This window comes from Anas acuta, chromosome 2 (genome assembly GCF_963932015.1).
Source record: "Anas acuta chromosome 2, bAnaAcu1.1, whole genome shotgun sequence".
NCBI classification, from domain to species: Eukaryota; Metazoa; Chordata; class Aves; order Anseriformes; family Anatidae; genus Anas; species Anas acuta.
Genome location: NC_088980.1, coordinates 91,068,140 through 91,091,104, shown reverse-complemented (window position 1 = coordinate 91,091,104; position 22,965 = coordinate 91,068,140). Strand labels below are relative to the sequence as shown.

At 39.3% G+C, this 22,965-nt stretch overlaps 1 protein-coding gene across 19 annotated transcripts in view; it reads right to left on the bottom strand.

Annotated features, from left to right (window-relative positions):
- The window catches only part of LOC137850783 (poly(rC)-binding protein 3-like), a 515,321-nt gene extending 494,773 nt beyond the window's left edge, over nt 1-20,548 (bottom strand). For 5 of the 19 annotated variants that reach the window (XM_068671175.1, XM_068671173.1, XM_068671176.1 and 2 more), the window contains exon 1: nt 14,478-15,026. The gene's annotated coding sequence lies outside the window, so the exon portion shown is untranslated. Of the gene's footprint in view, nt 1-12,324; nt 12,503-14,477; nt 15,028-20,388 lie in introns of those variants that run through there. The other 14 variants (XM_068671197.1, XM_068671198.1, XM_068671177.1 and 11 more) reach the window with 13 other exon arrangements.
- Nucleotides 20,549-22,965: the final 2,417 nt, after the last annotated feature.

Genomic DNA, 22,965 nt, shown 5'->3' with positions numbered 1-22,965 from the left:
CCAATTTAAAGTAAGAAAGCAAATGAAAGCTGCTCCTACTTTTACGCTGCTGATTAATTCTCCTCATAACCACAGCTATTTATTTTGGCTGCAACCTCTGTGCTGTTTTATTGGATGAGATACCGCCCAACTAGTAAAAAAGGCCTGGTTTCAAGGGCTGTATACTCCCAGTTTAGATGAGATGCTCTTGATCACCATCCCACTGCAATTGAGTTTGGTCCCAACTCAATTTCCCCAAGGTTTACCTGAGAAAATGTGTGGCTATCACTGGACTAAGAGAACTCTTTCTATGCTATTACTCCTGATTTGTATTGCCTCTGTAAAAGAGCATAAAGTGAAGACTTAGCTAGAATGAAGGAACACAGTACTCTGGCTTATTCTCCACTGCTGGAGAGTCACGAGGGCCAGTCTCCTGTAGGACAGAGGAGAAACAGTCTTTTGCACCATGGAGCAATAAACTTATGTTTAAGTGCAGACTACACACTGTTAGTACACACAGGTGTGTAGTATACACTACACACTTGCGCACTACATGTGGAGTACAATGGTGACATTTCCAAGTAGCAACCCAATCAGATAAGGCCAACACAGTACTGAGTGTTCTAGCAGAAGTAAAAGGGTTAATTAGAAATCATGTATAAATCACATTTTGCAGGAATTGCTCTGTTACAACAGATTGTGCAGCACTATTTTTTCCCACTCTTTCTGATATAAGCACCCTAGGCAAACTTTCTAATTAGAGCAGCAGATGTATGCAGTGCCATGTCTCTGTGAAGTTATTATGCCCAAACCAAATTTTGTCACTAGCAGCCAATAATTCATTCGTCTACTAAGGGCTTGAAGTGGCCGTATCAATTATTTAAAAACATACCAAGAAGAGGAATCCATTTAATATCTTCTGGGAAGCCCAGTTATAAAACAGGGCATGTTCAGATTTCATTCACAATATTGTCATTTTAAAAATACAATATTACTAATTAAGGCTTAGTGCATTAGGCCATTAGAACTTGAGTGATTCATGACAGCATAACGATCTTGCTTATCATTTGTGCTTTAATTTATGGGATACTAAGAAAAAACAAAGGGGAAAAAAACTAAGCTATTTGCAAAACTGAAACTCATCCAAAAATTGCTTGCAGTAATTTCTTCTGAAAAGTGATTTCACTGTGTGTAAGTGCTATGCTGGTAAGAAAATGCTTCCTATCAATAATTAAAGTATAATGAAAGTTTCATGTGTCAAAAGACACCCTCAAAAAAGGGCTACAAAGAAGAAAGCTGTTTTTCATTCAGACCTTCCACATTTCAAATCTCATAATAACAGCCTCCTCAAAGAAGTATTTTAAATAAACTATTTAGTGAAATATATGACAATTCAAAGCACACCAGAAGCCATAACAACAGTGAAAATTAACACCATTCTGACAAAAGTTACAGAAAAAGACAGATCCATACAGTGCTAAGCATTCCGAAATGCCCGGGGTAGCCATGAAAAATTAGGATAGTTGCCATACAGCAAGATTGTATGTCATGAAAATGTTAGTGAGAAGGCGTTAAAATAAGCTTACTTTTCTACAAATTTGCGTCGATTTCAATTGTCTTAGCTGTCTAAGAAGTTGTGGACCCTGATCCCTACAGGGTGCAGCATGTCACAAGTCTTGCCTGGTGCCCATCATGGTAAATCTGTAGTCTCCTCTTTGGGGTCAGTGTCCTCCTCACCCATCAAGGACATATTTGGATAAATTTCTAGGAGCTAGAAGTTTCTAGGAACTAGAATCAGCCCTCTGGCAAATGTAGCTGATCCAAAAAGTACTCAAGGCAAGCCAAGAGAAGAAAGAAGCAGACTGACATAAGCCTGTTAGAAATCCAGTCTGAAAACAGTAATTCTGTGCGCTGATTCAAAATAGCCACATCTAATACCCACGAAGACAGAAGGTAAGCAGGATTTTCAGAGAGGTCCTTTGCATTAATATTGACAGAATATATTAATACCCCTTTTTAAAATCTACAGAAGTTGGGAACTGAAACATGATAGAGGGGGGGATTTTCAACAAGGCCCAAGTTTTCAGCCAGATGATCCCATTGCTTCCTCACTTTCTTTATTATTGAACTCCACTGTCTTCACACTGTGTGAAAGCCAGTGGGAGGACCACCTGAGGACCATCCAAGCTCAGGATTGCCAGGCTGGCCTTCAGCAAAACCCCTCAGCAAGAGGAATACAGTCCCTCCACTGCCAAGGAGGCACCATGGTTCAGCTGTTCAGGAGTTTGCATACCAGTGTGCAAGTGAGATCTGATACAATGGATCAACATATTACGCAGGGTAAACAACAGAAAGCTAGTCATAGAACCAGAGAATCATTAAGGTTGGAAAAGACCAAACGGTTCATATGTTCCAACCATCCCCCTACCATCAATACTACCCACTAAACCACGTCCCTAAGGCTCACATCCAACCTTTCCTTAAACACCCCCAGGGATAGTGGTTCTACCAACTTTCAACTGTGGCTTTGGCTACTTAGACTAACTTAAGAGTCTCCGTTGCCCTCTCCACCTTTTCTTCATGCACATCACTCACCTGCAACTACAGCTACTATTTCAAAAGTACGCTAAGTAGGGCTTTCCTCTCATGTGATAAACTTAGTTAATCACATTTCAAGATGAAGGTAACTTCTGTTAAGTAAATCCAAAGCTTTCTTCAACAGGAGACTGTGTTCAGTAGACTGTAGTATACAAGTACTATTGGTGACAGTGTTGTGGCAATTAGGCCTGGAAGCCTCTGAAAAAGCCACCTGTTTTTCAATGCTCAAAGACTTCAAACCATCTTTACTATGTAGAAGTTTGGCATGCCATTATAGGCCATAGCTGGTATTTCCCAGTTCATGTACTCATCCAATCTTATCAGTACATGATTCCTGAAATTCAAGTTGTGCAAACCTTGGGCTACACCCCTTTATCCTTCCCAAAACACCCCAAAAAACAGGAAATCTTTAATTTTGCTTTTGTTAGCTTCAAATCCATTAACCCAGCACATTTCTTTCTGGCTTTTTTTCTTAAATTTTTCCAACACTAATTTATGAAGCACCTAAACTTTTAGGGAGGTGAGAATTCCTCTGAAGCTTATTGATAAATGGGTTGGCTTTCTCAAGTTATTTTCCAGGCCCTGAAAAAGTAGTGCATGAATAACCACAGAGATGCTGACTACAGTTTGAAAACTATTTTGATAGGACCTCAGTCAAAATTCCAGAGAAACCCTGTAATGTCCCCGGAAGTGCAAAGATCTCAAAGGGTATTTTTTATAATACATTTCTGAGGTGCTTTTTGTTTTGTTTTGCTGTTGTTCCTATGCATTAATTCTTATCATAGTAACAACATGGGGGGGGGAAGAGAAAGAGAAAAATTCAAAAACTATCCAAAACATCCTAGGAAAACAGGTCACATGCTGTCATGAAATATGATTTAAAAAAAAAAAAATGTTGGCCAGATCAATAGCTCATTTTTTAATTCAAAAATTCTTTTATTTTCCTTTTTAAATAATAGCACACAAACAATTCTGGGAATTGCTGCATTCTTTTCAACCAGCGAAAATATTTTGGTTTCCTGAATAGAGCCACTGCAAAGGACTCCAGGCTATATTCTTCCCAGCCCCCATCTTTGTGCAAGCTCATCCTGGCAGTTTTGTCCCCAACACAGATCTTGAATCCCTTCCATGCCCAGGTCCGCAGGACAAGTATGACTCAGATCATACGCCTACAAATACTCATATGAGATACTGCAGCCCCATTAGGTTAAATGGGACAAATCGAGTGAGTGACATTTTTTGCCCATGCAGGTATACATAAATCTTCATGCTGTGACACAGACCATTTTCCTTGAAGACGACATCTACACCAGGATGAAAGGTAGCTCATTACTAATTGACTAACACCTTGCAAATAACATGCATAAAGTCATTCTGCAGGGGATGCAAATGTCAACAGGCACAGGAGAAAGCAGAAGGAACGTCTGGTGCTGGGCAGCTAACCTGAGTTACAGTTCCAGCTGCTCCATTCATTGTGGGATTTTACTGAGTTTGAAACAGTGCTCATTGTAGGAGTATTGCAGCATTGTAGTATTTAAAAATGCTACAGTAAATAGCATGTCTTATCTAATAAATTACAGAACTGTCTTTTCCATAAAGGAATCAAGGTGATAGAAGACAAGGAATATGGTATTGGTTGTCTTTTTTTTTTTTCTGTTTACTTTTTATTTGTTTTGTTTTTGTTTGCTTTTAATGAAAAATGCAACAAATCCACATTAGTTAAATACTAATCTATTTGTATAACACAGTAACATATAAACTAGTTTGCATACACCTGAACTTAATAAAAACTGCTACAGTCATATCACTCTAATTACAAAGCATTCACCCTTCCTTGTGAAATGTTGGTTAAAACATTTTATGTATTGAGGAAATTACTTTTAGAAATTGCAAATTATTTAAAAGCTTCAGTTTCATGACTTTACACCTTTGTTTTCAAGGAGAAAAAAAAAAAAAACAGCAAAAAGCAAACTGAAAATACTACGAAGTAATACCCTTTGCTTTTCAAAATAAAGCCATTTCAATTAAATTATTGAAATGTAAAAAGGTCAGCCACTTGTATTTGCTGTCCTCCATTTATATGATACTTCAAGGAACAGAAATAAAATATACACCTTCCTTTTCCTTGTAGCTTTAAAATCAGAAAATGAGTCCATAATAAAAATTTGCTATACTAATTTCTAGGCTTCTCAAATGAAGTACAAATAGTAAATCCAAATGAAATCTAACGCATTCCTGATTAGGACTGTTGGATAGTCTGATTCAAAAATAATTTTGCTTAGAGCATAATGGCTACTTCCTGTTTGTAAGAGAAATGTTTAGAATATTGGATCTGTTTAAGTGTCAAAACATCAACTCTCAGCAAGTGAAATTAATCCAGCAGAGAAACGGGACTTGTTCAAACTATAAACAAAGATTGCTTCTGTCTTACTAAAACTATTTATAGTAAGAAAACAGAACCAAGCCAAATGAAAATGAGTCTGCAAAAACCCTGTAGAGCACTATACACCTGAAGACAAAACCTACACCCAAGTAAAAATGTGAGGTAGGCACTTGACACATCAAACTCTGAAGGTCAATACCAAGGACTGGTATAAGGTTAGCCATCGCATGAACAAGGAGCATGATGAAAACACCACTGTATATAACTTCACACCCTATTCCATAATAATTTAGGAGTCCTAACCAGAACTGAACTCTGTCATGCAAAAACTTTTTTTTTTAAGACTTGCACAGGAAGACTGTGGGCAGGACTTCTGGACTTCTTTATACTTTGGGGTAATAAACACTGTGCAGAAAAGACCACTGAAGCTCAAGTACAAGATTAGATCAAGAACAAAGTAATATAAGCAGGCCATGAATATATTTAAGGAGAAATGAAACCAGAATTCTGAAACAGCCTCCAAATAGTAGTATGGGAACTAAATAATCCCTAAATAGTTGTAAGGAGGAGTTTGATCAATACATGAAAGGAATTATATGATATCTTGGATGTAAGAGCAAGGGATTGAACTGGATAACCCAGAAGAATCAGTCATATCTTCTTATGAGTATGCAATTCTCTATAGGTATACTTAAAGGAAGAAAAAGAAGCATTTTCAAAATGTTATGAAAAGACACCAGAACTCATAGAACGTGATCAAAGTAAAATCAAAGATCAGCAGCTAGCACTTGTGATTTCTTAGAATTCTAAAATATTTTATTTTAATAAGTTAGCTAAGTTTTTTAAATATGCCTTTTACTCTAGTCTAGACAGCATTACATCATATCTCAGCATCTTATTTCTTACAGCAATGGCTACAGTGTTCTGTTTCAACCCTTTCCTTCCAAGACTAGAATTCATAGTGTGATTTTATATGTGCGTATTTGTCCATAATTGTCCTCTTTAATATTAAAAAAAAAAAAAAAAATCATTAAAAAGATAACCAATAAGATTTCACTAAGAGCTTTATGTTTCATTTATTACAAAATGTATTCTAATCTTTGCTTCCTTTTCTATGATGGCACTTTATTCTGAGTTCCTTTTCATTTTTGATATCTTTTCTTTTTATTCCAAGGGAGACATAAAGCATAAGTTACCATTTAAACATAAGTTTAACACATGCTATACATGTACAGCACATTTCAGGTGCAGTTAAGAGGCAAACAGAGTCAGAAAGGTGTTCTGGTTTTAGAGCCATAAGTATCAGATTTTAAAATAAATAAGTAAAACTGTACAAGTCAATTTGAAATATGCTGGGGCCTGTGAAGGAAATCAGAATCGATGTTTTGAGAGGGAAGTGTGGAGCCACCAGTGGGACTGCTGAGGACAGGACTTTGCTATTTGTGATCCAGTGGGGTGAGGGTGATGCCGGCCACATGTCAAAGGCTCTGCTCTGCTGGACAGGATCACAGGGACCAAGCAGCCCCAGAGAGGTGTATGATATTCCTGGCAATCCTACCTCTGGGCAAGCTGTCACAGAGTTTTCTTCCCTGTGATGAAGCCCTGCTTCATCATGTAACTAAACACTATGTTGCAATGCATGCTAACAGGTGCTGAATTAAACACATAGGCAACATAAATACTGGCTTTTGTGAATTTTAAACACTTGAATTTGCCTCCTAATTGTTTTGAGCACTTTTTTTTTTTTCTTTGCATCCATTTAAACTGCTCATTGTCTCTTTCTCTGTGTTGCCCTAACCTGACTCTCTTCTAAATAATTTCCAACTCTGAATCTCATCGGGACTTTTAGATCAAGAGCACAGATTTGTGACCAGCTTCAGTCAATTTTACACTGCCCTTCTTCACGTCCCCCCTGCCTCTTTGCCTCGAGGCTGCTGTAGTGTTGATAGGAGTAGTTAGTCAGCTGGATCAAGGAGCTGATCTGGATGAATTTTTCTTTTTTCATATTACCAGTTAGAGCACATCATTCAGCGGTGGGAAGGCAGAGTGTGCAGGACTCCCCTTTCAGCAGTAGCATGAATTTAGATCAACTCAAGCTGATCTTGAAAACACACTTTAACTGATATGTACAGCTCCCTCTTAGCCTGACCTTTCTCCTTCTACCATTAGTTGTGCTGTCTTTTTGCACTCTAGCCTCCATCTCTGATGTCTTCTGTTTTCTGTTTCTTGCGTTCTGTTAAATCTTACTAATTCCAGCCCTGTGCAATGCCTATCCCTCTTCTATCCTCTCTTTTAAATAGTCCCCATTTATCTTTGCACATTTTTGCTTGTAAATGTACCTTGTTACCCATTTGCTAAATCCTTTCCTTGATTCCAGCTGCTTTACTATCCCTGATTCTGCCTCCCATTGCTGCAGCTCCAGGCTGCACACCCAGGTGTCACACACAAGGAAAAAGTGATCGGAGGTGCAAATTTAGAAGTTGCTGTTAAGATTTTGGCCTTGAAGATCTATCCTGAGCTTGCCATCGCGATATGCATGGGAAAGATCTCAGAGGAGTAGATGATCCCATATTAGCCATATGGCACTGCAGATTTTACCTTCAGACTTGAGAAAAAAAAAGTCACAAAATTTTCCCTTTCCCAGGTTCTTCTGTATTGCCAGGCAGGGGGACCTGCCAACCCCTTATCCTCAAAATACTCATGCAGGCACCGGTCCCCACTGAGAAAGAGTAATGAGCCTTAAAACTAACCTGGTGGCTAAGAACAGTCAAATCCACTCTTCGTTCCTAGTCTCTCTCCCACATTACCCTTGAAAGCTAACTATAAAAGGAGAGGGAAAATTAATTCTCCTTTCCTGCTCCCTCACATTTTACTATTACCACAGCTTAAACTTTGTAGTACAAAGCCCAAAGGGGGCTGCTGTGATGGCTAATTAGTTGATGTCTGTAAGTTATCTGACATGTAAGGTATTACCCATGAAGTACTCATCTGCTTCTAGATTTCACAAGGTATTTTTGTATTAGGTGAAAATCCAAATAAAGAAAAATCTTTCACATGGATGGACATTGAGAAACATATGGCTAAAATCCTTAAATTTGCACTATCATATACAAATAATATATTTAATATGTTCCAATATTTGGCATGTTCTTTACTTAGACTTCAAATTTTAGAAAGGACATTCAGTTTATTTCATACTGCCACAGAATTGAGCAATGAGGCACTGCAGAAAAACAGTGATACTGCCAAGGAATTTTAGTCTAGCGATGCAGGGTGCCTGGAACATGAGCATCTCCTACAAGATGAGCTTTTCTGAGATAATAATAAATGATGATACTTCATACTTTCCCTATTGTCACTGTTCTATGAGCACTTAGGCAAGCACTGAAACTGAGGAACAATTTCATATGCCCAGGAATTACTGAATTCAGCCTTAACTACACTGTCCCATTTTAGGACTACATGGAAGGCCACCTAAGGAGATGTTTGTTGAGGCTGCGACAAGAACTCCCAAGTCACAGACCATGTCCCTGCAATGGCTAAGTGAAAGATGACCCCTAACTTTGAATTTCCATGTTTTTCTAGTGTAAATCTACTCTCCCATTCATTATATAATTTAGGGTATATAAACCTTTTCAAAAGTTACACAGCTAAAATGGGACATACCTGGCCATCAATATTACAACAGTAGAAGGAACAATTAACATTCTTAAACAAGAATATTTGTAATACTTGCAACACAAGTATTATGGTTGTAAAGTTTTCTCTTTCTGCTTGTTACAGCTTCTGCTGGAAGAGATACATTTCATTAGGATTCTGCCTTGCCAGTGAGTAGCTAAGATTTTGTCAGGTACAGCACTTAATGCCCACTGAAGCTTGGAGATATTTCATGGCCATGTGCTGACTTCTGCTCTAGAAAGTCAAACTTTTTGTTTCTTTTCCTCAGGTTTTCTCAGCCTACCTCAGGGCCCTATTTATTTCCCAGCTGATGCTCCTTGCCATTCACCATGTCACTAAGTATTGGTGTATTTCTACTCGGATTACTGAAGCTGCCATCATGAACTAAAGGTGTTGCCCCAGACTGCTATGGCTGGCTTATAGATATGTTTTATGCTGAACTCAGCCAGGTGAAAAGATGACAATGGTATGACTGATTAGGGAACCATACCATCACAGCTTTTTTGTTGTACTGGAGCTCAAATAATCCAATTGCTTTGATTTTTTTTTTCACTGCAGATCAGAAAGAAAAAAAAAATCTCTATGGGAGCCCCAAATGACTCATTATAAAAGATATTGTTGTATGCAAATTGCCAGTAAGTTTGAAAAAGACCTTGTCACTATATATGTCATTTACATTAATCAAAGCATGCTGACAACCAGTCATTAAGAGGATTTAGTTTTCATCATACCTCAACGGCCTACTGTAAAACTTCAATATGAAACTAAACTTTTCTTTTTTTTAAAGCACACAAAAAAGACTGATTAAAATTAATAATAATAAACCTATTTGCAACTATTTTTAAGCAAACTAAGAGACAGATGTTAACTAAATAAGGTGTAGTTAAGAACCAACCATGCCCCCAAAACAAATCAAAGAACAAAATAAGAACTTTATCTTTCATTTACAGAAGATAAGCATTTTGCTACCTTAGAGTCTATTAATTATCCACGGTATTTAATATCTACATATCTGCAATAATATCTAGTATTATATCTACAACATAGATGAGAAAGTCATGGATATGGAAAGATAAACAGATCCATAATCAAAATGCCTGGATTCACGCGTTCTGTTAAAAGCATTGTCCGTTAGCAGAAAGCGATAGTGTGTTATGTATTTTGCCCTACAAAAAAAAAAGCTTACATTTTGTTACTGGTAGCACTGTACTGTTAGAATAGCTACTTAGCTGCCAGCATGGAGTTAGAGCTGTGGCCCCAATGGGAGGAACTAAGCTCACCCCACCTCATCCAGGAATTAACTGGGCTGCCACAAACAGGACAAGACTGGTCACGGGGACTCACTAATACAGTTTCATTCTGAAAACAGCATTCCCTTTGGATTGTGCTTAGAAATGTGGCTCCCATCATGAAAGAACAAGAAAGCTCTTAGTCACTTCGAACATTTTGCCAGCAATGCCACGGCTGTCCTTCATCAGTTTGGGACCAGGGTAGCAAGAGCTGTTACATTCTGTTATTCCAAAAGGGGAACAATAATATTACTTTCCCACTTCCTGCAAACACTTCCTCCACAAAAAGCAGCCTCCAGCCTACACAGACAAGTAGGGTACAATAGCTGTATACAAATACAAGGAAAACTGGCATAAATTATAACATACAAAGAAGAAACGTCATTGTGGTAGCCTCCTCTCCACAATTACTTTCCATCTGACCTCCTACAAACAATTGTCACTAGAGACCTGTGGTAGCACTACCAGCCTGTAATTAAGCCTTCCATATCTGCTCTAATATGGAGGAAAAGCCAAGCAGATCGCTGAACGCAAACTGAGACAGAGGAGTTTCACTGCCGCTAAGAGTGAGGAAGCCACTTGCTAGATTAGCCCTGAACCACACAGCCACTCCAGCACCAGTAAGTTAGATGCTCTGCCTGCCCTAAGAGCCAGCCTCTTCCATCCCCAGCCATGCACCAGCACTTGTCACCGCTGACACTTGTCCACATCCACCAAGACTGAGAACGTGACTGCATGTGGTGCTGGTTTCCACTCGATGCTTCGGCTACATATGGTTCCCAGGAGTAAAATACTAATTTTCTTCCGTGTGCAGGCAAGTACAGCACAAATATATATATATATATATATATTAGTTTCTTACGAAAATTGTATTTCTAGTGGACAGAACACAAATAAAAAGTCAGCTTTGCATAAAGTAGCCTCATTCATCTAAACATTTCAAAATTACAAATATACGTGCAGATCAAAAAACATGCATAGTACCTTTTAAAACTGGTGGAAATGGTGGGGTTTTCAGACAAAATTGGACCAATTTGATAAATAAATTGTTATAAATGGCTCAGGATTCAAATTAGGATTAAATAAAAAAATAGGATTTATGGTACTGCTTTTTTAATGTATATTTCCATTGCAGTCTACATGGTTATAGATAACAACATAGCACTCTACCTCCCAAAGTCCTAAACAACACTACATCAGTTTTCATTTCCTTTGTTAAAAATTTAAGAAAATCTGACACAAATACAGCCTCCCCAATAAATGTCTGAATGTAATAGCGGTTTTGCCCTGCAACAAATTGCTACCAAAACTAACGGGTAGTTGTAGGTTAGGACAGCACCAAGCACACACGGTCTTCAGCTGTGGAAGAGTAACATCCATGCAATAAAAACTCCTTGACTAAGTGTTTTAGGGTGATGTTGCAGAATAATAAAGTACCATAAGAAAAGGAAATCGTTTCAGTTGGCTAACAAATTCATAGAGACAAATCCCGCCTTACTTTTATAGCAGTAAGCTCCACAAAGTCAAAGTGACTTCTGAACTCCCTTCCCATGACTTTGCTTATAACAGTTCACAGCTTTATAGGACGTGTTTTAAGAGCAAGAAAAGCTTCAGAGGTGAATAAATGCAAGTTTTATCCAAGCCTCAAAACATAACTTAAAGGCAAGTTTCATCACAGGTTACGACATGATACAATAACCTGAATGGTGGTATGCTGCCACTCACATCACCAGGAACAACCACCAGATCAAACTCCACATTAACCTTTGTTTGAGCAGTTTTGTAGCCAGCTGAAAGCGCTTGTCTTTCAGCTGTTATGATACAAAAATGCATTAATCTGTCTTGTTATTTATTTATTTATTTTTTTAGTACAAACATTCCATTCCTTCACTGATGTCAACAGCAAATCAACTAGCATAAGGAACTCAGCGCATACACTTGTGAAGCAAACACTGCTTTTTCACAAACTGCTAACCAATACCAAGGAAATTCACTTTAAAACCTCATGAAAAAAAAAAAAAAAAAAAAACATGCAAAAGTTGTCCGTCTACTGACACATTTTAGTGTTCCTGTGGTAAAATAAAGCATTTACCTATAAACATACTATTTGCACCCAAGGTAAAATCTAAACAAAATGACACGTTACAGATCTGTTGGCAATTGTATTCTTTACAAACATCCTAAATCCTTCTACGCTTAAATAAAAAATCCTGACAACTGCTGAACACGAGTAACTGCCAGTAACTTCAGCAGGAGTAGTGGATATTTCAGCCTCCTCCAGATTAAAATGAGGAGGCATGATTTTTATCATCAGAACAAGAGATGTCCTGTGCCACATGTGATTCTAACAGCAAACTCCATCAAATCAGAAAGATTTTATCACATCACAGTGCTTACCAAGAAAACGTGCTTAGCCAGTAGTCAGGTTTCAGCAGAACAGCAGCTGACAAGCTAACATGCATCAGCCTTATTTACTTCTTTAAGCTGCTACTGTACTGTGCTGGTTTTCATCTTTTTCCTCACTCCTGCATACCTTTAGGGATCATGTACGAATCACATCAGGTGTTCTTCCCTCTCCGCTACCAGGCATTAAGAACAGCACAACTCACTTGAAGCATGCCTCCTGCTTTTGCAACATCAGCTAGCCCCAGCGGAAAGAAAATCCCAAGGCAAACTTGTGTAAAATATTTTAATTTAGGCTCGGAAGAAAAAGGAATGATAAAATGATTCTGGAGAGCACCAGACTACTTCCATGACTGCTCACTGTTGTTGAACGTCATCTATAAAGCATGTGGAGAGATTGGTTGTATTTGAATTGCATTAACTAGGCAGGCAACTGAGATGTTCCTGTATCCATACAGTATTAGGGACTCCAAGCACAGGTAATAGCAACCTTTTAAATTCATTTGTATACTTTCAGATGCAAAAAAATGATCCAACCTGTTAGAAAACTATGCACATAAAGTGATCTTCCATGTGCTTTGGATCCATTAGATTTCCTGAACAAATTCAAGTTTCACAGACGTGTTATGTTTTTGAGCTCTGAATGTTTCTAACTGTGCATCACTGTGAAGCCAGCTTTCCCTCCAAGTTCTTAAAAAATAATAATAATAAAAAAAAATAATCACCTGCTCGTTTTGAAGCAAACAACGGAGATGTGAAAAATCCATGAAAAAGAGCTAGGGGGCTGTTATTTTGCTTTATATTAAGTGACACTTTGCAAATGGCACCCTGCAAGTTATGCCTTAACTCCTTGTTAAAATGCAACTAAAATCTATACTACCCCACTTCAGACACGTCGCTAAAATACATAGTTGAAAGCACACTAAAAGACTGGGGAGAAATCCATGAAACAGATAAGTTACTTGATTGCCTCCGAATAATAAATTGTTCCCCAGCAGCTTCCAAATAGACTGTTTTACTGTAGAAACACATTTCTGTTGTCAATAGGAACAGTTAGCTGAACAGCTGAAGAAAGAAAAGCAGGCTAAAACAACTTTGGAATTGGAAAGTAAACCTGGCTGCAAAGCTTCTGCTGGCTGGCCAGAGTAATAACGCTTCATCTCTCTTTTTCATACTGAACGCAATACGTGATGGCAAACGATCCGTTTGCTCTGGATCACAACGCTGCTTTCCCCACTTATCCCTGGAATAACACAGTCTCGGGCTGCTGGAGGAATAGAAATGCCAGCAATTTGCGTGAGCCCTGAAGTTTCCCCTCTAGGCAATCCCCTGCCGAGAAGGCAGGAGAGGAATGGGAGCCAGCACCTTGAAGGTGCCAGCGATGATCTACCGAAAGATGTCCTGGAGCACAAGGGACTGAACTCTGTCGAGAGCTCTGTGTTTTTTTCCTGCATCCCTGACCAATTTCTCCATCAGCAGCCTCTGCCGTGCTCCTCGCTCTACGTACAGTGGCGGCGTGGAAGCTTTATCACTCCCCATCCCATAAACACGAAATACAAATGCACTTCACACACACACACACACACACATGCACACACACACACTCAGACACACGTGCACACTCACTCCCCCCTACATCACATGCAATTCTTTGCAAGTCCCCTGCGAATTGCTTAAAGACAGAAATCAAGCTCACACACACACACCAAAAGAAAAAATAAATAAATAAGGAAAGAAAGAAAGAAAGAAAACCAAACACTGAAAGGAGGAGGGAATGGGGGGGTGGGGGGGACGAGGGAAAAAAAGAGCAGCTTTTCTTTCTTTTTTTTTTTTTTTTTTTCCCCTGCTGTTGCTGTGGCTTCCAAGCATGCAGTGCTAAGGAAGAGTAGTTCCCCACTTTCATCAGCCAGCTACATCCTTGGGGTAAAAAGGAGCAGTCCGGAACGATGCTGAGGCTGCAGAAGGGAAAATAAGGCTTTGCAAACATGCCTGGCTCCCCGTGAAATCCTCTCCTCCACATCCCCTCCTCCCTAAAACCTGCCCTAAAGGGGGGAGAGGAAAAAAACAAACAAACAAACAAAAAAAAGCAACAAACAAAACAAAACAACAACACACAAGGAAAAAAGTGATGAAAAGACACAACTCACCTTAACAAGGGGTGTTGGATGGGGTCAGAGAGGAGGAAGGGTATATAAAAAGATCTATTTTTAGCAGAGGTTGTGATAGTATTGAAAGACACAGACACAGGGTTCGGAAGCGGGGAGAAGAGTATTAAAAAAAAAAAAAAAACGAGGTGGAGAGGGGGGGAAGAGAAATTATCAAGAAGGTGCAAGTCAGGCTGGGAGGAGAACGGAGAATCCCCGCGGAAAAAAAAAAAAAAATTGAAAAAAAAAAAAAATTCAAAAAAAAAAACAAAACAAAACCAAACACCACCACCACCAAGAGGAGGAGAAGGAGGGAGCGAAGAGAGCGTGTGGCGGTGCCGCCGCTCGCTTTGGTTTCTCTTCGCCGGGGGCGAGCGAGCGGCAGCGGCGGGGCCGCGCAGCGTGCGGGGGGCCCCCTGTGGCCGCCGTGCCGTCCCCCCCCCCCGTCCCCGGGGGGCTTCTCCCGGGGCTCTCTCGGGGCTCGCTCCTCGGCCGGCTCCGGAGGCTGCGGCGCTGCCGCTCCCTGCTCCCCGCTGCCGGCCGGGGGGGGCTCTGCAGCCGCGTTCACGCCGCCGCTCCCCGGCCGCCCCCGCGCCCGCGCTCCCGCCGCCGCCCGCGGGCGCCCCCCGCCGCCAGCAGGGGTTTGGGGTGCGGGAGGAGCTGCCCGAGCATCCCCGCTTTGGGGTAGGGGGGACGCGAAAGTTGGGCGGGGGGAGGGAGATGAGAGTCGGAGGCAGCGGGAGGGGGCGCTTGGGGTCGGGGAGCATCAGGCACCAGCGCGGGGGGGAGGGGGGGGAGCTGGGCTGTCCCTAAAAGTAGTAAAACTGCAAGAAATCTCGGCGTTAATAGGGTGGCGTGGCTCTCGGGGAGTGCACGGTGATGGGTCTTGGTCCAAGTGGAAGATGCTCGCAATGTTTTGTTGATGAGGAGTCTCAGAGGGTCACCCTTCCCTTAACCCACAGAGAAAATCCAGCAAATGTTTGGAGGCTACAGACACCACCCTTTATCAGACACATCACCACCCAGAAATACCTCTGCAACTAAAAATAAATCCAGCAAAACTTGCTTTCTAACACATAAACATGAAACCTTTGGAAACTTAGGGACATAGTTTGGTGGCTGACATTGGCAGTAGGGTGATGATTAGACCCAATGATCTTGGAGGTCTTTTCCAACCTTAGTGATTCCACGAAATCTTTTCTCATCTAATCTGAGACTAACAGAAAAAGCAAGTGCAGAGAAATAAATGAGCTTTTAAAAAAAGTATTTTCTATCGATAGTGCTATTAACAATTGTAAGTAAACATGTCTGTTTATGACTTGCGATTTCGAATTGGCCCTGTCCCATAAATGGGAAGAGCAAACGCAGGCCAAGCTGTTGGATCCACAACTTGCAACTGGTGTACAAGCTGTGCTTCAGCAGCACTGTTACGCTGAGATAAGCAGGAGAGCGTATAGTAAATAGTAGGAGGATATGCTCCAGTATGCAAACCAATGCTAAGAAAGGAAATCGCAAAAAACACTTTCTCAGAGTAGTATCATTTGTTGATACCTGGCAGCGAATGAAGCCACACGGAGCAAGAGCTACGGAGGTAGAGGGTTGCTGCTAAAACCGTCCTCAGTAGGGGCCAGGAGGACGGCACATGAGCCAGCTGTGCACATGGGGAGCTGATGGGTGGGCTACAGGTACCAAATGGCCACACTGGCCAGCACCATGGTCTTGCAAGGGATGGGGAGTGCCCAGCTTCACTCTGAGCTCAGACATGAGGTCTGGCATGGCAAGCACTGCTGGACCACTCCCACAGCAGGTCTTGGGAACCAGCAGCTGAAACACAGGGAGTGGGTCAAATATTTTGAATCCCAACATTAGCCAGAACTGGAGCATCTTTGCTAAATTGATCATTCGTTAAACAGAAAGAGGCATACTGAGAACCAAACAACAGTTTCTATATTTCAACCCCCTTTCCTCCTCCAAAAGAAAGAGGTGCTTCCTACACAGTCACAGCAGAGGTACTGGAGGAATAATGAGCTTTCCAAATCTCTCACATGAAGTAGAAATAAAACAGGAGGAAGCGGTTCCTTGAGTGTCACTCCGAGCTTCTCACAGGAGTCAGAGGAAGATGATCTCTTCTGTCTCAGCAAAGGCTCAGCTTGCCCGTTTCTTCCCTGAACTAAATTGTTCTGCCATATAATGACTAAACCCAAGAGTTTACAGGACTTGGATTACATCTTTTTTAACTTCAAATATATACAAAATGATGCATGGCCACTCAAAGGGGAAGCAAAGAGACTGGAAATAAACTCTGTGCTGCTTGGAGCCTTGATTTCTGCAATAAGTAAGTTGAGGAAATGTTTTATACATTAAAGGGGAGTAATGTTTTATACATTATGTTATTAAATATTTTCTTTAATTTCAGTTCAATTTCAAGAAACTGCATCTCAGTTAACATGTATTTACATGAGTTCTCACTGGCTTCTAATATTTATGAACGCTTCCTTGATCATTTTGCACCATTGCAGAAGCCCCAGTTTACTGTAAAATACAAGCCCAACCAGCATGCAGTGCAAGGCTCTGGCCATTACCAATTCCCAGAGCCACTCTGTGCCCAGCAATATCAACATGGCTTTTACTGTCGATTATAACTCTGCAGCCCTATTGACTTCAAAGTTGCACAGGCCTATTATTTTTATTTCCACTTCTTTGGGGAAAAAAAAAAAAAAAAAGGAAAAGAAAACAAAAACAAGCAAAAATCCACAACCTTTGATGAATGGCTTTATCTTTGGATTATGAAAAACACATACGCTGGTGGTATTCAGAAACACCTAAACACAAAATGCTTCAATACCAGCATTTTTTTTTTTTTTTTTTTTTTTTTTTTTAAGTACACTCCAGTTGCCATGTCATAGGATATTATCTGCATGTTGGGAAATATTCAACTTTACAGTCTAAACATATATTTAAATTGATGAAAATCACAACAAGGGTTAAAATAATTTTTATTTATTTATTTTTTTAATATATATAAAGAGCTCTTGTAGACATCCCTTATCCAAAAGCCAGTATACATACATTATAGTTAATTGTCTAAATTACTCAAAAACCAAAGGTAGCTGAAAAGGTTATTGGGAAAAGAAAACAGAGCACCTAAACTGACAAACAAAATCATTCCTCACAGGTGGTTATATTGCTTCAGCATGTCAGTGCTGTTGCAAATAGCTAAAGCTTGGAAGCTTTCCTCTGATTTTCACTCAGGTGATCCAGAGGAGGATGTACTTTGTGTTTGGTTCATTACAAAGCACACCAGATCATGGACGTTGGCAGTGCAGTAAAATAATCTTTGAGATAAACAAAAAAATTGGTATGGACAACCCATTTCATGTCTTTAGGCTGCTGAGAGGTGTGAACCAGGTCACCATGAACCCTTGTCAGCCAATCATGTCTAAAATTGTTGTCATAGCTGTGAGGTAGACTCAGCCAAGGAACAACTCACTTACCTCTTAACCCAATTAAGATGTTTGCAGAAGTTAATTTCAGGCCAATAAACAGATTTTTCTAATAGTATCACCTTACACAAATTGAAATATGTTTATTGTTTCAATCCAGATTTGATCCTCTGACTCTCATAAAGACTAACCATTTTCAGTTGAAAATGGTTAAGTCTGTGAGTCACACTCAGGTGTGCTGGGTGCCCACCCACAACTTCACAGATCAAACATTTTGGGGAACTTTTCACCAAACCTGTCAGAATATCCATTTTATATAGACTCTCAAATTTATAGTGCAGTGTCCAAGCAATAAATAGCACTTGAAGATGTTTGAGAAATCCCTAGAGATGACAGATACACTTTACATTGTGTCTTTTTAAAATGATCTCCTGGTTACCTATTGCTGGCTAAGGAGCGTAACCATATAAATGTATTTTCTACTGTACAAATGCAATAGAAACATATGCTCCATGGATTTTTAGTAGTACAATTTACTGCATTTGTGAAAGGAGGTGTTCCACAAGTATTTAATGTTACAAAACAAAAATGTAACTGGAAAATAAATGTTAGAGCCGCCTTTTGAATTGAAAAAACGTCAAACAATGCTAAAATGAAACACTTTGGAATAGGTGACCAACCTGAGTTGTCTTATGGTCCTACATATATCAATACTTTTGTTAATATTGTTGAATATTTTGCCAATTCTTATCAAGGGTTTCTTTAAAATATTTCATTATACTAGCCTACATAGCTAAATGCTATGCACTCTTAATACTGTGTGATGTTGAATGAGTTGTGTTTGCTATTTGATTGCAATTTGATGCAACTGACAGGAATTTTAAATAGCTAAGTAAATATTAATAGAAAAATGACATGCATCATCATATTTTTCCTCTAAAATTATCAGCATTATGGAAGATCTGGAAACAGTTTTACATACCAACTCTATTAGCCTGGTTTATGTTAATTCATTTGCACTTGTGAGCAAGTCTTTTGTTCCAAGCTGAGGCAGAGCAGCTGAGCTGGAAACCAGGCAGACAACTGATGGAGTTATGGAGGGAAATCCCTTCTCCTTCAGAAGAAAATTAGCTCTTATTCTAAGTTCCTGATTAACATGAAAGTTTCTACCCTCTATCAGAGAAAATGCCAACTGTGATCACCCGTTGAGAGGCACAGCTGTACCACCTACTGAAACTGCTTGGAGTATTAAGGATTACTTGTGATACCTTGGCTTGAAAGGGGGATGTCATAGCTAACTTTATCAACATTCATTTATACTGTAGCTATTTCAGTTATCTGTCCTTTCTGGGAAAAATTCGTAAATATGCATCTCTGGATGACAGCAATTAGCTGTCAATTTATCCCCCCCCCCCCACACACACACACAATTAATTGCTTTGTACTATTGAATATCCCTATCAGCCCTTTCTTTGCATTCTTCCAAGGATGTCATTCAGGCCAGGACAAATAGACCTTTGTGACAGCCACGTTACTTCAGTTTTGTTCACTTTCTGTATTTCAACAGCTACCTCACAAACTTGCCAAAAGTTATGCCAAGTGACTTGTCTCCCACCACTGAAAATACCTTTTTTCAGAAAACTGGCAAGTTCTCCAAATGACATTTGGCCTCACTAATTTCTGAGGTTATGGTTGCATTTCAATAAGCAAGTGCACTTCTTATTTTGGCACCATACAAAATGCTGACCTCTACAAACTCTTCCCCATACATCAGAATGACACTAGCTCTTCCCCCTTACTATTAGTTTATTTATTAAACTTCAGTAGGCTATCTGTTCAAACTTATTGGTAATTCTTATCTGACCAAGAAGATTACTGACAGGTTCATCCATTTTAAAAGGAGGCTGGAATGGATTTCTCATTTGGCTGTCAGTCCATGTTCTTCATTTGTCAGGAAAAAGTCTAACCTCACTCTTCATTTGTCAAGTCTGTCTTTCCCATCATATACAGTGGGTTAGAGATTACAAGTCATCTCAAGTACTTATAGCAAACATGTTGTGGACAATAAGAATAGGATTGCTCAGCTGTGAAAGACATGTACAGTAGCTCATAGGAGATGCTACAGGACACCATTTGCAGGATCAAGCCAATAAAGTATAACAACAAAATACAGCAGACTTCTGCATCACTCATTAATACACAAGCTTTCTCTTTTCAGTTTTGCTTTCTTTGTCTCTGATGCTTGCAGAAAAACAACAGGGTTTCCCACGTTCTGACACTGTGTGTAAAAAGCTATCAGCAGGACTTACTTAAGGATGCATGGGGAGTTTGTTTCAATTCTCTTGAGCTTTTTGATTCTTTGCATCTCAAGGATGATAATTATTCAGAAAAGAATAAATATATACACACTTATATAAGCATTTCCATAACCTCTAGGATAAAGCTAGGTTTTGGAAAGGGTAAGAACTCACCAGACCAGATGTCATGGAGCAGCAAGGACCAGCTGTTTCCTTAAGGACAGGTAAGAAGGAAATCCCATGGATAACCCATCACAGAGCACCAAGTTGAGGTGAAGAGGGCAGGCCTATAAATCAGGTTCACCCATAGGGCCTGAACATGAAGCAAGGTTGCTGTGACAAGGCAGGTCTGAGATCAAGCTGCAGTCAGGGACAGGATGAAGTCCAGTGAGTACTAGACAGGTCCATCATGACAGGGTAGCTCTAAGATCAAGGTGGATCATCCATGATCAGGATCATCCATGATCAGGTATACCTGCAGCTGAGCTAGAGAGGAGCATTCCTACAGCACAGCCAGGAAAGCAAAGGAGGTTGTTCGTCTGAGTTTTAAAAAACACTCTGTGCATATTGACAAGGGCATGGATGGAGGCTCCAGGTGAGGCTTGTTGGGCTAGTAAGGCTTACTAATGCACTCAGAGCCAAGGCATGGGAATACTTATAGAAGAGTTGAGAAAGAAACATTTGTGCCTGCTTAATTGTGTGTGTTTATATTGGAAGCAGGTGATAAGAAAAGTACAAGCCAGCTGTATCACAAGAAGCTAGTCTGGAGCTTTTTTTATTTTTTATTTAAAAAGAAGCTTTTACAAGCCAGAGAAAAATTACTCAGTAAGTGGCATGGGAGGTATGAGAAGGGGAAGGAGAAACAGTGCAAAAAAGAAATGTTAGAAGGAAAAATAGTGTTTCAATTAGAGTAAAATAGTTACAAAAAGCACTGCTTTTATAGAAATTAGGGATAAAGCTGAAATATGTGCTTTTTTTTAAAAAAAAAAAAAACAAAAACACTATTTTGGGGGCAGCTTAGGCTTTGCCACTTTTGTTGTGCCAAAAAGGGAAAAAAAAAAAAAGAAAATATGGTTTTGGCAAGTTGTTATGCTCCATTTCTTTGCTTTTCTTTCAAGATGTTTTAATTTCTTCTGTTTTCTTGTTGCTTTCCTTTTGGTGTAAGGGTCTGCTCTCTGTAGGTTGTTTTTTTTTTGTTTGTTTGTTTGTTTGTTTTTTTTCATAAAAAGCTATTCTTTATGCTTTTCTACCTTCTGTTTTTCAACTTATGTGTCCTGAGATGTGCTAAGAACTTTGTACAGGCAAACCAGGATTAGGTCTATAGTTGACTGGTTTTAGCTCTTTCTTTGCTTAGGTCTGGGTTTTGTTCACTGTTTATAAGGAAGGGGCTACTAACTAGGGATGATCAGACTTTGAACTTGCTTTCAGTAACATAAATGTGATTCTACACCAGGAAAACTTAGATCATGGCTAATTATTTCTAGCAATTTCTCAACCCATGTAAAAAAACTGCTTAAAATGCTGCTTTCTGCTTAATAACGCTGCTTCCCGTTTTTCCCCTTCCATCATCAGGTCTTTCAATGTTTTTCTGTCAACTCAGATTTTCTCTCTGCCACTTTTCTCTGGCTTCCTAATCACAGATTTGGGCATGATTCTCATTGACCTTGTCAAGCTTGGACTAATAAGCAATTTCATGAAATGAGAATCAAATGCAACATTTTATACTTCCACATTCAGAATTACATATTAAGATAAACAGAAATTCTTATTATCCTGTGTTAAAACACATGACAACATCTTAATAAATCAATGCCTCTTTTTAGCGTTTCATGATCTAAATCCAATTAATAAACAGGAATTAGGAAAAATAGAAATCTTATGAACTAGTTTATGCAGAACAAATAATTCCTATCCCTTATTGCAGATTCATTTTGCATTGGATTTCACATCCTACTATCAAAGTAACTTAACCACATAATCAACCAAAATTTTACTTAGAGGGACAAGTGAAAACACAAAACAGAACAAAATATCTGAATGGAGCATACATATTACTGAATGACTACACACTTGCATCATGTCCACTGTATGGGCAGTTCTTTCTGACTATATTTGGAAAAAAATAGCAATGTGTATTAATCAGGGTTAAACACCACTGTGTTAAGTCTAACGTACCCTCATGCTTACATATTTGATCCATAATTTAATTTACTGTATTCTAATTCATGCATGATCTGACAGATTTGATAATCTAAGTTACCTTAATGAATTTCTTCTTTCAGGAGAATAACGCGTCAAGCACCAGCTTTTTGGAATCAACCTAAGAAATTTAAATCATGTCTCATCTAAAGGTTGTCAGGAAAACATGCATTTTTATTTTTAAACTGACATGAAGGTGTGTTGCTATTTCTGGTGTGTGATAACAGGAACTGACAGGACGTAGTCCTTTAGTATGGAAATGTGAGATACATACTCAAGTTACTCTGAAATTAATAATAAAATATAATTATTATTTGAAATTATTGAATATTAAGTACATGGTGCATTTACCAAATGGTTTGAATTAGCGTGTGTATTTGTTTATCTTATTTAATTATATCATCAAGGAAGGAGCATGTTCTTTTTGCGAATAAGTTGAATCTTCCTCTCATATTTTTGCTTCAACCAACAATGAAAATCATTTTTGCTTTCCACCTGACATATCACATTCCATCAATATTTCAGGAGACTTTCCATCCTGAGTCCCACTCC